The sequence below is a fragment of the Lacerta agilis genome, chromosome 11 (assembly GCF_009819535.1).
Source record: "Lacerta agilis isolate rLacAgi1 chromosome 11, rLacAgi1.pri, whole genome shotgun sequence".
Lineage (NCBI taxonomy): Eukaryota > Metazoa > Chordata > Lepidosauria > Squamata > Lacertidae > Lacerta > Lacerta agilis.
In genome coordinates this window covers 60974167-60987565 of record NC_046322.1, presented here as the reverse complement: position 1 = coordinate 60987565, position 13399 = coordinate 60974167, and the positions used below count along the sequence as shown (strand labels likewise).

The 13399-nt window shown below is 45.1% G+C and overlaps 1 protein-coding gene across 2 annotated transcripts in view; it reads left to right on the top strand.

Moving 5' to 3' along the window:
* The window catches only part of TJP2 (tight junction protein 2), a 117526-nt gene that overhangs the window by 57275 nt on the left and 46852 nt on the right, over positions 1–13399 (top strand). The window contains exon 1 of one of the 2 annotated variants that reach the window (XM_033164820.1): positions 4517–4554. The exons of the other annotated variant lie outside the window; for it this stretch is intronic. The gene's annotated coding sequence lies outside the window, so the exon portion shown is untranslated. Of the gene's footprint in view, positions 1–4516; positions 4555–13399 lie in introns of those variants that run through there. 2 annotated transcript variants of the gene reach the window in all.

Genomic DNA, 13399 nt, shown 5'->3' with positions numbered 1-13399 from the left:
AAGAGCTTCACACTTTGTTAACACCATCTGCTGGAAAGCTGTCATTGTTATGTCTCCCATCCTCTCGGCTTCAAGGACACCGCAGGGTTTGAAAAACAGGAAATGGTGAAGTCTTCAGTAACTTTCCTAATACGCATTACAATCCAACCAACCAAATCATCCTTCAGCCTCACCTTCCGATCGGGCGATCTATTCCCAGATTCAGGAGTAGCTCTATTCAGTCTAATAATCCAATAAATAGAGGGAAATTCAACACAAAAATTTCACTCCCCCCCTCCCCTGTTCCGGGGGGGGGGGATTCACTGTTACTCCTCAGAAGTTTTGAAGTTTTAAAAAGCAATTGTTTATGGATTCAGGATACTTTCTTTGCCCTCCTCTTTCATCAGCGGTTAGGGACTGACTTCCTTTTTTAGCCCCTTTACCTTGTAGCCAATTTCAGCAAATTGATTCAAAAGCGATGGCTTTTTCAAAATCTTTGGAAGAATCAAGCGCTCAAGCCTCACAGTCCCACAGCTTCATGCCTCAAAGGAAGCTCTGTTACCGATGCACCGCGGCTCCCCTCTCTCTCCCGAAGCTCAAAACCTGAGCTTACAGGGGGGGGGGGTTTCCACGCTTCCATCCTAGGCCTCTGCAGGGATCGCTCTCCTCCCGTGGATGCTTGGGAGGTACCAGCCAGCCATCTGGCAGCCGTGCAGGGAAAGGGGAGGCCGCTGGCTTTGTGGCTCGCTTTAAAGCAGCAAAGGGACAGGAGCCGCTTACATGGGTAAGAACTCTTTGCCGGCAAGAGGGAGGCGGGACCATCCTGCGCAACAAACACACACTCACACACACACATAGTGGCCAGCTCCGTTTCGGCAAAAGGGAGGAGCTCTCCGGTAATTGCCCATTGTTATTGAGATTTTGGGAGTGGGAGAAAGACAAGAGTTGGAGAGCTTTTTTTAGGGGCAGAGCTTCTTTCCCCTTTTAGGCTGCTGAACCCAAGATCTACCCGCGATCTACCAGGAACTTCCTCGCGATCGACCTGTTGGCCACTCCTGTGATATAGCAATCCTTTCATAAATTTCCAGGAATATTTTTTTTCAAAATAAAGTCCGGCCCTCCACAAGGTCTGAGGGACAGTGGACAGGCCCACTGCTGAAAAAGTTTGCTGACCCCTGATCCAGAATCGGCTATAGTGTCTCACTCACTGAAGCTGGCAAAAGGCACACATAGCCACTGTGGTCACCTGGGCCTCTGGTAATGGAGGTTGGTCCAGGAACATCCCCAGACGATGAACCTTCTCCATTGGTGGGGGCAGGGGGTAGGACTGCATTCAAAGCAGGCAATTGATGAGATGTTGTGTTGATGTCAGATGGGAGCAGTCCCCAGCAGGTCTTAGGCATACCTGCAGAAGGCAGCGGTTTGGCCAATTCTATTTTTGAACCCACTACCAAGGATTTTAAGGCTGTACCATCTGCAGGGGACAGCTCTGGGCAAATGGTATTCTTCATCATACAGTGGTACCTCGGGTTAAGAACTTAATTCATTCTGGAGGTCCGTTCTTAACCTGAAACTGTTCTTAACCTGAGGTACCACTTTAGCTAATGGGGCCTTGCGCCGCTGCCGCACAATTTATGTTCTCATCCTGAAGCAAAGTTCTTAACCCAAGGTACTATTTCTGGGTTAGCGGAGTCTGTAACCTGAAGCGCCTGTAACCTGAGGTACCACTGTTCTTGCAAATAGTTACTTCCTCCAAACTGGTGATTACTGTTTGCAGTTTTAACATATCCAACCTGGCATGAGGCTTCCACAGGTGGATTAACTGAACCTTCACCTATAACTTAGAAGCAGTAGTTTACATTTGATTTATATTTACTGTGTCACTGATTTTGAAATGGAAATAAGGCATGTAGAGTTGTGGTAAGACTGGGTGTGTTGACACCCTTCCTTCCAGTGTTGCTCATTGTAAACACAGATTTAGCCACAATAATAACTATTCATTATCAACTAGTATTAGGTTCTGTTTTGTTTACGCATTTGGCCCCACAGGTGTATTCCAGGGAAATCCAGTCTTTTGGGCCATGGGGTACATTCAGAAATCAAAGGATGGTTTTCAGCTAAGTTTTACTCAGAGCAAAGCCACTGAAATTAATGGACCTAATTTAGTCATGTTCATTTTCAGTGGGCCTACTCTGAGTAAAACTTAAACTGTTGTGGGCACCATAAAATACCCATTTCACAGAAGGTATTTCAAATAGTTTTAATATCATAGTACTTCAAAGTTTCGTGAAATCTGCATTGTGTATCCCTCTTGAGACCCTCGGCACATGTACATTTTATTTTTTCTCTCTCCATAACCACTAATCTTTGAAATTTTACACATAGCTCAATAAGAGGATGAGGATTTCAGGAAAAAAATACACCAGCACTCAAAAGATTTTATAAATGCCTAATTTTTGTTTTAAAAATGTACTTTTTTTTGGTGGAAAACCTAGGTTTAGAAAACCTCAATTTTCAGTGTGTGGGTATGATGGAACTCAAAGTTTTTGATGCTGAAAATTATCACAAGGACATGCTCTTTCTCGACAAAGAATAAAATTTGTGGGTTTTTTATTCCCTGTAACAAAATTTTTACTTTTTTGGGACATCGTGGGGGTGTGTGGCTACTGGGTACAACTTTCCTACAATCCACAGCTGTAATAGAAAAAATGAATGAAACAAAGTTGTTCATCATAAAAATTAACATAATAGTATGCACTTTCGGGGGGAAACTTATAATAACCCATATTGTGTGTGTGTGTGTGTGTGTGTGTGTGTGTGTGTGTGTGTATTGTCCAGTAGCACCTTAGAGACCAATTAAGTTTGTTCTTGGTATGAGCTTTCATGTGCATGCACATGTCTTCAGATACAATATTATGTTATACATGTAAAATGTACATGTGCCGAGGGTCTCAAGAGGGACAGGCAACACAGATTTCATGAAAATTTGAAGTGCTATAAAATAAAAACCGTTTGAGATATAAGGGAAAAATTCAAGGGGGTTTCTTTCAAGCTTGTGTAGTTTTCCAGTGGTTTGCACCCTAAAGATGTGCAGTTAGGCTACCTGGACACCTGTTTGAGGCCTAACCCCCGTTTCCACAATATGCATGTCCTGTGGTTTTGTCTAAACTAAAGTTCAGTTCTGAGGTTTGCTACTGCATTTGCTTTTAGCTTTTTGGTTTACTTTGGAGGTAGTGTGGTGTGGGTACAGTTGTTTGGGCACCATATGTGAAATCAAAGGCCTAGCATACATCAACTGGCTCCTCAGATCTGTGTAAACTAGTTAGCTGAGTTGGTTTTCCTGGTCTGGGTGTTTTGTACCTCAAAGGTTGTCACACTTTGCTTAGTTAGTTTTTAAATCAATTATTTCAGAAGGTCTAGTCCCTAAAAAAAGCTCAACAACTAAAAACGAACCGAACCCCTAAAAAACGGGGCATTCCTCATCCCCAAAATGTCAACAACTTTGAGCTGAACCCCAAAAAACGGGGGTAGATCACTGCTAGATTTTAATTCTGAAAGTAGATCAGTCTCTTGGGAGTTGGCCACCCCTGGTATAAGACATGTAACGAGAGAGAAAAATCAAGCAAATAATTATAATAACTACCGTAATATAGCACTGCTATAATTATATATAATTTTCCTAAAATTTTGGTTTCATTCGCTTTTCCGTGCTGAAATGTCACAACCTGAACGACCATGGCTTGCGCCCCACCCCCCAGTTTTGATCCTGGGTACGCCCCTGGTTACAATGACCATTGTTTTGCTTCTTCAGGATGAGGGCTCGCAAAACAAGATATCTGAAAGAGTTTCTGGTGGATTTAGATGGTGTCAAGTGTGTTTTAACGAGGAAAAACAACTCTGCCGTGGGAGCCCGCCGACATGGCTTCCTAAGCACGTTTAGTCTTGCTGCCCTTAAGTCGCCTTTTCTAATTTCCCGCATCAGTGGAGTGAATTTTAAAAGCACAGGCAGGCATTAAACTGTGCGCTGCCGCCTGGCAGTTTCCCCTTCGCCTCTGGCCCACTTGCTTTCCTGCTCTGAGATGCCGCGGCAGCAGCCAGGCGCCGCTTTCCCGGGAATCTGTTTTGCGCGTCTTGCCGGGGCTTGGCGACCCTTGGCTGGCCTTCCTTCCTTCCCCCGCTCCCTGCCTGCGGCGTCCGAGCGGGAAGAGGCTCCTGGCCGCCTCCCTCCGCCGCTCGTCTCTCGCCGCTGCTTTCCCCTCCCTCGGGGCCCGTGCGCGAGATGATGCCGGCGGGGAGCGCCGAGTCCCAGCCTGACTCGCCGGGGAGCCGGAGGAGGCTGAGCCGCGTCGGGGGCGGGAGGCGGGGCGCGGGCGGAGTCCGGCGGGGAGATCTCGGCTCGCCGACTTTCGTCGCTTCCGAGGGGGATCCGCCAGTCCCGCGTCGCGCTGCTTCTCCCCGGGAGCCGTTGGCCTCGCGGCGGCCGCGGAAATGCCGGTGAGAGGAGGAGGAGGAGGAGGAGGCGGAGGCTCTGGCTCGCCGCTGCGCGCGGCCGCCCTGCTCTCGCCGGGGCTTCGGGTGAGTCGGCGGAGGCGCGGGGCCCCCTGCTCCGGGCGCTCCCTTTCCGTGGCCCTCGGGGCTTTGTCCAGGTGTAGGAAGCCTCTGGCGCACAGTGATGGCCCTTCCCCACAACTGCTGTTGTGAGTGCTCAGTGGACTCGCTTTGTGTACATTTCTGCTTAAGAGTGGAAATGTCACAGACTGTGCATCTTCTGTTTCATGGCCTTTGGCCCCCCTGCCGACAGTTTTCTTTCTCCATACTCCTTTATATATCTGCCAGTAACAGGTCATGAATCTGATGAAGTGAGCTCTAATGTCCCAATCACTTGGTTAAACTTTAATGTGTCCCAAGACACTCCTTTTACGTTTTTCATATAGCCTACTCTGAAAAGCCAGTGTTAAAATCTGAGGTATGTGGCCTCTTTGCTGCATTGTTTTGATTTTATGTACTATTTTAAGCATCAGTTTTATGTATAACTTTTAGTCTTTGTTTGGTTTGAGAATGGTGGGGTTTTTGGAACTAACTTAAATAAAAGAATAAGATCCTTTGTATCTTCCTTTATACTGTTTTTATTCCTTTCACCTATATTAATATAACATGACTGTAAATTATGTTCACCTTGATCATTAGGAAATTCACTGAGAAGAAAGCATTATATTAATACCCAGATAGCCTAATAACATCAAGTGAGATAACAATTACTGGGATTGCGTAAAATTAGTAATGAAGGCTGAGATGCAGTGACAGGCCTGAGGCCATCCGTCAAGCCCCATGATTCATATTCAGGTTTAACACATACTCTGCTTGAGATTTCCGTGTGTATGAGTTTATGGAGATGACTCCACAAAGAGAATCATTGGGGAAACTTGCAAAGAGAAACTATTTCTCAATTGCTAGGGGTGTGGTGACTTCATAAGTACATGTTGAAAAATCTCTCTAGAAAGTACAGTCTGGCTTTGTAGGGATCATATAATCTTAAATTTAGAAGGAACCATGAGGGTCGTCTAATGCGGGAATCTTTTGTCCAACATGGGGCTTTAACTCACGACCATGAGATTAAGAGACTTCTATTCTACTGACTGAGCTACCCTAGCCAAAATGCTGAAGGACAAGGAGTGCTACTGATACTTTTAAGTTAAAGGCTGCAGGTTGGTTTAAGCTAGGAATTGAATAAGAAAATAAATTAATTTGTTTAATAATTCTACTGGCCAGGATGGACCTGCTACTGCTGGTCATAATTTCTGTAGTATAAACCAGCTTAATTTTCTTCCTTTAGCCATTCTATCTTTATCACTTTTGTATCTAACCTTTGTCATAATTTCTGTAGTATAAAGCTTGAATGTTTTATTTAACATATTAAAAATACTTGGTTTAAATTTTGAGCATGTAAAAAAAATTGGCATGTTGTTCAGCAAGATAATATAGTAAAAATATGATATGGATCCCAGCTGTATGAGGCAGCGAAACCAATCGTACACAATAGTGCCAGATGATTATTTTTGTTTTCAGCTACTTTTTGTATTATTTGTTTCCTTTGACATGAGCTGCAGACGGTAAAAAAAATGTAGCTATAAAAACCTGCATCAAACTTTTGACAGTATAGCTGTTGTTTGTTTTGCTTGGTTGTCTTAAAATTACGGTAGAGGCCTTTTGAGAGTACTGCTTGCTAATGCCTTCTAGCTAATAGCTGGTGGAAACTCTATGCATATCTATTATTCATTTTTAGTTTAGATAATGTAGTTTCCTAAATCTGAACTGGTTGCCTTTGTATAGACCCAATAAAATGTTGATCATTGGAGATTGTGGAATTACGCAAACATTTTATATTTTAACATGATTGTGTCGAATGAAACAACATCATTTTGTTTTGTGATGGGTCATCTGCTGCTGATCCATGATAAACAGGACTTGACCTGCCCTCTTCTCAAAAGCCTTTCTTACCTCTTTCTCTGTTCGAATGTTTCTCTGTCCTTGGAAATGATGTTAGCATGTTTATTTTACTTGCAGTTAGTAAACATCTCTTTTCAAATGTCGGCACAAGGCTTATGCAGTATCCTGGCTTATGCAGTATCCAAGATTGTTCTGTCAAAATACAGGATTGGGCCCAGACTGAGTGACCTCCATGGGTAAACTAGTTTCATTATGGAGCAGATTGGGGACATGCCACCTGGAATAACTTTGTCAGAGGAGCATAATGTGCACTTGTTTTGCTGTGATGGTTGTGTATGTACTAGGAAAAAGCAGCTTAGAGCAGTGTTTTTCAACCTTTTTTGTGCAAAGGCACACTTGTTTCATGAAAAAAATCACGAGGCACACCACCATTAGAAAATGTTTAAAAAATTAACTGTGTGCCTATATTGACTATATATAAAGTAATTTTTCAATTTTTCCCACGGCACACCAGGCAACATCTCGCGGCACACTAGTGTGCCACGGAACAGTGGTTGAAAAACACTGGCTTAGAGCATGTCTGCAACATCTGTTTATCATGTTGCAAGTAGTTGCTGCAGCCTGTTCATCAGCCTGAGTCATATCTAGTCCAACCCCCTGCAATGCAGGAATCTCAGCTAAAGTATTCATGACAGATGGCCGCCCAACCTCTGCTTAAAAACCTCCAAGGAAGGAAAGTTCACCACCTCCTGAGATAGACTGTTCCACTGTCAAACTACTGTCAGAAAGTTCTTCCTGATGTTTAGTTGGAATCTTCTTTCTTGTCTTGTCCCCACTTATTCTGGATTTCTTCACACAAGGTAGTGTTCCGTTAACAAAATGCTAATTTCCCCATGGTTAGTTTTTGAAAAACCCTTCATTGCAGGCTATATCTCCACTATAAGGTCCCCCCCCTTTGTATTCCTTGAGTTTGAGCCAAATGGGCGGGTTATAAATAATAAAATTATTATTATTATTATTATTATTATTATTATTATTATTATTATTATTACATACCTATCCTGTAATTCCTGGCAACAAGCACCATATTTCTTATGAAATGAAGGCGCTGGTATTAGAATTCTGACCTTGGATAATCTTGGTTATTTTCCTGCCCTAGCTGCTATCGTCTGTTAGCTAGATGGAGGTTGAGATCTGTAGCAGAGCAATGGATTGTCCTGGGACAAGCAGCTCTGCAAGCAGGTTAGAAACCTAAAGCTTAGAGGGGGTCTAGGAAGTGCTCAGGAGAGGTTTATTGTACCAGCAGTATTTGGGTCCCCTCCAAAGGTGAAATACCACTACACCTTTTCCCACCACAGCCTAAAAACGGAAAGGAGCAAGCCTTGGTTTTGCCAAAACTCCCAAGACTTGTAGGTAAGGTCATTTACTTCACCTCTGAACTATCTTTGACATTGGCAGTGATGTCAGTTTTATGTAAAAGTTTGAATTAGAAAAAAATCCTATGCAAAACCAAATAATTTGCAGTGGGAAATGTTCAGTTGGTGTCATAAAATTTTCTGATGTCCTTGGAAATGATGTTAGCATGTTTATTTTACTTGCACTTAGTAAACAAAGCTAAAAACTTTGAAACTTGCAGTTTGCATAATACTAATTTGCAGTTGGCACCTATTCTTATGAAACCCCTTTTTTCTTTGTGTGCAGAAAATAAAGCAGCGGAAAATACTCCATTTTGGAAAAGCTTCTACCCTCTTTCACTGTGTTCTTGCGAGTTGGGTGACTTTTAGGCTAGTGAGCAAGAGCTCAGCTGCATCTGCCATACAACTGGGACTTTCTTGCTAATTTCTCATGGTCAGGAACCGTGTCTTGACTCATAGATGGTTATTGGAAGATATTGTCTTTGTAGGCTGAATTGGATTCTTAAGCTGCTGGAACAAATCCAGATTTTGGCTAGTTTATGAGACGACCAGGATATCTAGTATATCAGCTTGGTGTGAGTACCTACCATGGTGGGAATAATAATAATGATGATGATGATGATGATGTACTGCTTCAAGCTGATTTATTTCCTGGTATCAACAAACACCAGGACTCACAGGCCCCAGAGAGGCTTATGGCTTATCCTTAAATATGTTTAGCTTTTTCTTTTTTCTTCCTCCTCACTCTGAAGCAGCGAGCAGAGAGAGGTGCCTTAAACCCCACAATTCTTATTATCCCCATAATTCCTGTGGACATGTATAATTTGAGCTCAGCAGAATTTTGGGGTACTAGAGATGGTGGCTGCTTCTCTCCTGAACTCCACCCCAAGACCTGCCGTCTGGGCTGGCAAGCTTTCCCTCGGAGGGCCTGGCGAGGCTGAGCAGTGGGGCAGAGAAGGACCGCACTCAGCAGAGAAGCATCAGCCATTGTTGTCATTTCCCCAGACAGAGAGGAAGGACTTCCAGGGTGAGGAACCAGTCTTGAAGGCCAAACTGCTGTGTCTGTGTGTTTGGCACAGTGCCGTATCTTTTAAAACTACCTCAAAAAGTATTGGTTGCTTTATGTTGAAAAGACTGCCAAGCTTGTCATTAACTTTTGATGAGATTTGTTCATACTTTTTGCTAAAACAAAAACATAAAATCCACATGCAAAATTCAACTTCAGTAGAAAATCAAAATCTTCTTTACAAAGGCAAATGTTGTATGAAGAACTGCCTCCTTGCCTACCCTCCCGTTTTTATTCTCCTTTATGTCGTCCAAAATAAAGGAAAAGCTGTTCTTTATTCTTATGCGTGCCAGCAGCCCTCTTTGATTGCACAAACAGGGCAGGCTACCCATTGCATCAACTGCTGAACTGAACCGTTTGACAGTCACAAGATTGTTTGGAAAAAATATTTAATGTGACATGTCAGAAGAGAGGTGGGCAAGATATGAATTTGGCAGCAGAAATGAACTTTGAAGCACCCTCCTCTCTTACCATGCTTCACTAGGAAAAATGCTTCCGAGTTTTCTCATTGTTTTCATCCTCTGCACACTAAAAAGAAAGAAAAAAAGCATTTGGCAGAGGGCAGCCCTTGAAATCTTTGCTTTCAGCCTGTTGAAACAAATGCCTGGTCATAGTTAAATTTCCCATTCCTCAGTCCTTGTTTTTCTAAGGGTGTGAGTGTGGAAATGTTGCAATTCTATATTGTCTTTTGGTTTCCTCTGAACAGCTAGTATGTTGTTAGATAAACTGAAGTCATGACCCGGGAAGCAATTTCTGATGCTTTTTCTTGTTATAAAAAATGGGGAAGGGTTTCTTCTAATGAGATTGTGTACAATGAAATTTCTGAACGATTAGAATCTGAAGGTTTTTTTTGCTCCATCCTGAGGTGTTTGAACCAATATCAATAAAAGGTGAAAATATAATGTGTTCCCTGTAAGAAAAACCCTGGGGCCTCATTTGAATGGTAGAATGTTTGGGACCTGGTGGGTGGGGCTTGAGTGTTTTGCTCCAGGATCAGCCCCTCCCTTCAGGGTGTGTTCCATTAAGAGGGACCAATGGCCTCTTTGTGCTTCTTGCCCCAGAGTTGCCTCATGTTGTATTTCAGGCATGTCCAACAAGACGTTAGGGTGTGATCTACGATCGAATATAAAAACTGGCAGTGATCTACCACCCAGGGATGGGTGCAGGGAGGGCTGACGCATGTCTCCAGCAGAGTGGGTGTGGCGATTGACCAGAATTCATCCCAGGATTGACTGGTAGATCGCAATCAACACCTTGGACATGTCTATTGTATTTACCGTATTTTTCGGTCCATAAGGCACTCCGGACCACAAGACGCACCTGTTTTTTAAAGGGGAAAAGCCAGGGAAAAATATTTTCCTGGTTTCCCTCCTCTAAAAGGCAGGGAGGGGGTGCTGGAGGGGGAGCCCCTTCTCCATTCACAGCAGCTCATCCCCGCTTGCTTTAAAGCGACATGGGGACAAGGGGAGAACGCTCCGTTTCTCCCCTCGTCCCCATGTCCCTTTAAAGCAAGTGGAGATGAGCCTGCTTTTGGCACCGGCACGCAGGGTGGTGGAGAAAGCAGCAGCATCCCCGTTGTTTTCTCCACCACCCCATGCCTTGCACCGATCCCAAAAGCCTGCTTTTGGCGTTTGGTGGGCGGTGGGAGGAGGCAGTGGAGATGTTGCTGGATCATGCCAGCAGCTCCATTCATGTAGCTCCTTCGCTTCCCGCTGCCTCCCCAAATCCCCCGCCGCGTTGGGCGGGAGGTGGGGGGAGGCAGCGGAGATGTTGCTGGATCGTGCCCAGCACCTCCGTTCGCCGAAAGAACATGGCCGCTGCCTCCCCCCACCTCCTGCTGAACGTGGCTGGGGATGGGGGAGGCCGCGGGAGCGAAGCCTTTGCTCCATAAGGCGCACTGGGATTTTCCCTTCCTTTTTAGGAGGGAAAAAGTGCGTCTTATATAGCGTAAAATACGGTAGTTTCTCTCATTCTGTTTTGTTACAGTTTTCTCTCAGTTTATTATTAAAGCTTAGTTTACATTTACATGAACCACTTATTTTTCTGAAAAAAAGAAACTGTTGAGGAAAGGTGTAGAATATCCTAAACTTGGGTGAGCGAAGGAATATTCCCAGTTCGCCAGGAGGATTGGTTTGGTTAATCATCCCCCCACCTGTACAACATTCCCATCCTACGAAAACACTTAAAACTTACTGTAGAGAAGTGAAGAGTTGCATTTGTATAAAGAGGCAGGGAAACCTGTAAGACACTTCTCTGCCCAGAAATGTTGGCATTTGCACCCAAGAACTGTGCAGCCAGTGACCTCCCTTGGGTTCCTGAATGGCAGGAGGCTGCCCATTGCAAGACAGAACTTGCAAAGAGAATATTGAAATGAGTTGCCCCGGGAGGAGCATCTCACGCTGGCACAGGCTGCTTTTACAGAAGTAGGGCAAGGTCTGAGAGATTCATATGGACAACTTGTTTTCCTGGGTTATCATCACAAGAAGGCCATGGAAGAGATAAGTTTTTTCCTGGAAAAGAAATCAGTTAAATGGGGCCTTGTAGCTGATCAATTGATGCTTTGTTCCCTAGCTAATGACATCTAGCAGTGCCACTAAAAAGCCTTTTTGCAAATGTATCAAGAAAGTTATGCCTATGTCAGTGGGCACCACTCCCTCCATTCAGATCCTGAGTTTTCTTGCCCAGACCTAACAATTGCAGCACAAACAGTTTACAATGGATTATACAGTAGAACAAAGAGTCCAGTGTCTGGAAAAATCCTCAGAATTAAGCAAAGAGGTTTCTTGCGGTAATTGTCCTAATTCAATTCTCAGTTAAATGATTGAATAGAGTTTAAGCCTTTATTTCAGTTTTAATTGGTGGTGTCAGAGAGTATGCATACAAGTCAGGCTCACACTGCTAAGTCTGTTAGTAGGTTAACGTACGAGTTCAGGTTGAAATTATTTCCTTTATTTCTGTTAGCAATATATCACATATAATTTTATATTTAAATATAAGATCTTGTACCTTAAAATATATTTGACTTTGAAGAGAATTCCTATTGTGTATTAATCTATTTTATCATCCAGGGAGACACAGATACAGTGAAAAGTAGTAAGTGAATAAGTGGTGAACAATTGTTTTATTAGAACTAGGACAAAGGATATATCAGTGAGGGTAGGAATTTAAATGGATGGGCTTGAGAATCAAATAGAAACTTACATATGTGCTATTGAGTTGCATGCTGCTGCAACATGGCTGTTGTAGTTGTTGGCATCTGTCTGTCTCGGGAGACAATGGAAGAGTGTGCAGGAGCAGTCAGACCAGGAGAGTGGCAGCGCCTGGTGTGGCTGTGGAAGCATCTTCTATTGCAGGCGTCTGCTTTTGCTGCTACAGTTTACCTTGGTGTTTCTTCTCTCTGTGCTCCTCCCAGTGGTCATTCCTGCTCTGCTCACTGCTATGGATGCACAACCTGACTGTCTGTCTCCAGGCACTGAGGGCATCTGCAAGGGATTCCTACATGGCAGGGTTGGTGTTGATTGGATGATTAAATAAAAATGCAGACCTAATTGGATTATATCCCAGTAATGGGTTGTCCTGAAAAATAGCTTAAGAGTTTTGCTGTGTACTAGAGGCATAGCTGTCAACTTTCAGATTTGAAAATAAGGGATCCGCAGCCTCACCTATGACAGTCACATGGCAGTGGTGGGCGGAGCCAGAAGCAAAAGTGGGCGGAGCAGCTAGAACGCGGGGAGATCACTTCTTAAAAGATCCCTTCTTAAAAGAAGCCGCTCCCCTCAGCAGACATAGAGTCCGCCTCTCCCTCCAGGCGCAACTCCCTCCAGGAGAGTGAGGCTTTCCAACTCTCCAGCAGCAGCAGCGGCTACGGCCATGGGAAGAAGGCGAGGCGGCTGCGGCGGCAGGAGAGGGTGCCTTGGGGGTGACAAGTGAGATCCCGGCAGCCTGGGCCGGGGTACGCGCAGCCAGGGGTGTAGCTTTTTGTCTGCCCTGGCGAGAGCGAGCGCGCCCCTCAAAGCCACAAAGGGGGGGTATGCGGCCGTCCAGGGTCTTGAGCTGCCTCCTCCTCCTCCTCCTCCGCCTTCCCTGCTAACCTGCATGCCTCCTCCATCCGCCTCAGTCTGCAGCCTCTTTCTGAGGCTGCTATCGGCTCCAGGCATGGGCTGCTCCAGTTCAGGTTCCTGCTTGATCCCTCGCAGGGCTGGGATGCCGGGCACGAGCTGCTGGTGCTAGGCGCCGCCATCCGAGCCGGAGCCGGACCCCCGGCCGCCCAAGCGGGAACCACAGGCGTCCACGCCTCTCTCACTCCCGCCCGACAGCAGCGCGCATGAGGCTCCCAAGCTCACTCTACCTGGCTGAGGTTGCTCTGCCGGGCCAGGCCCGTCCGTGGGCCCGCCCTTCTGCCTCTATTTCACCGCCTCCGCCCAGATGAGGGACCGGGCCGGCTCTGCCGGGCAGGATCGCCCGCGCGCCGCCCTGGGGGGGAGGAGGGCAG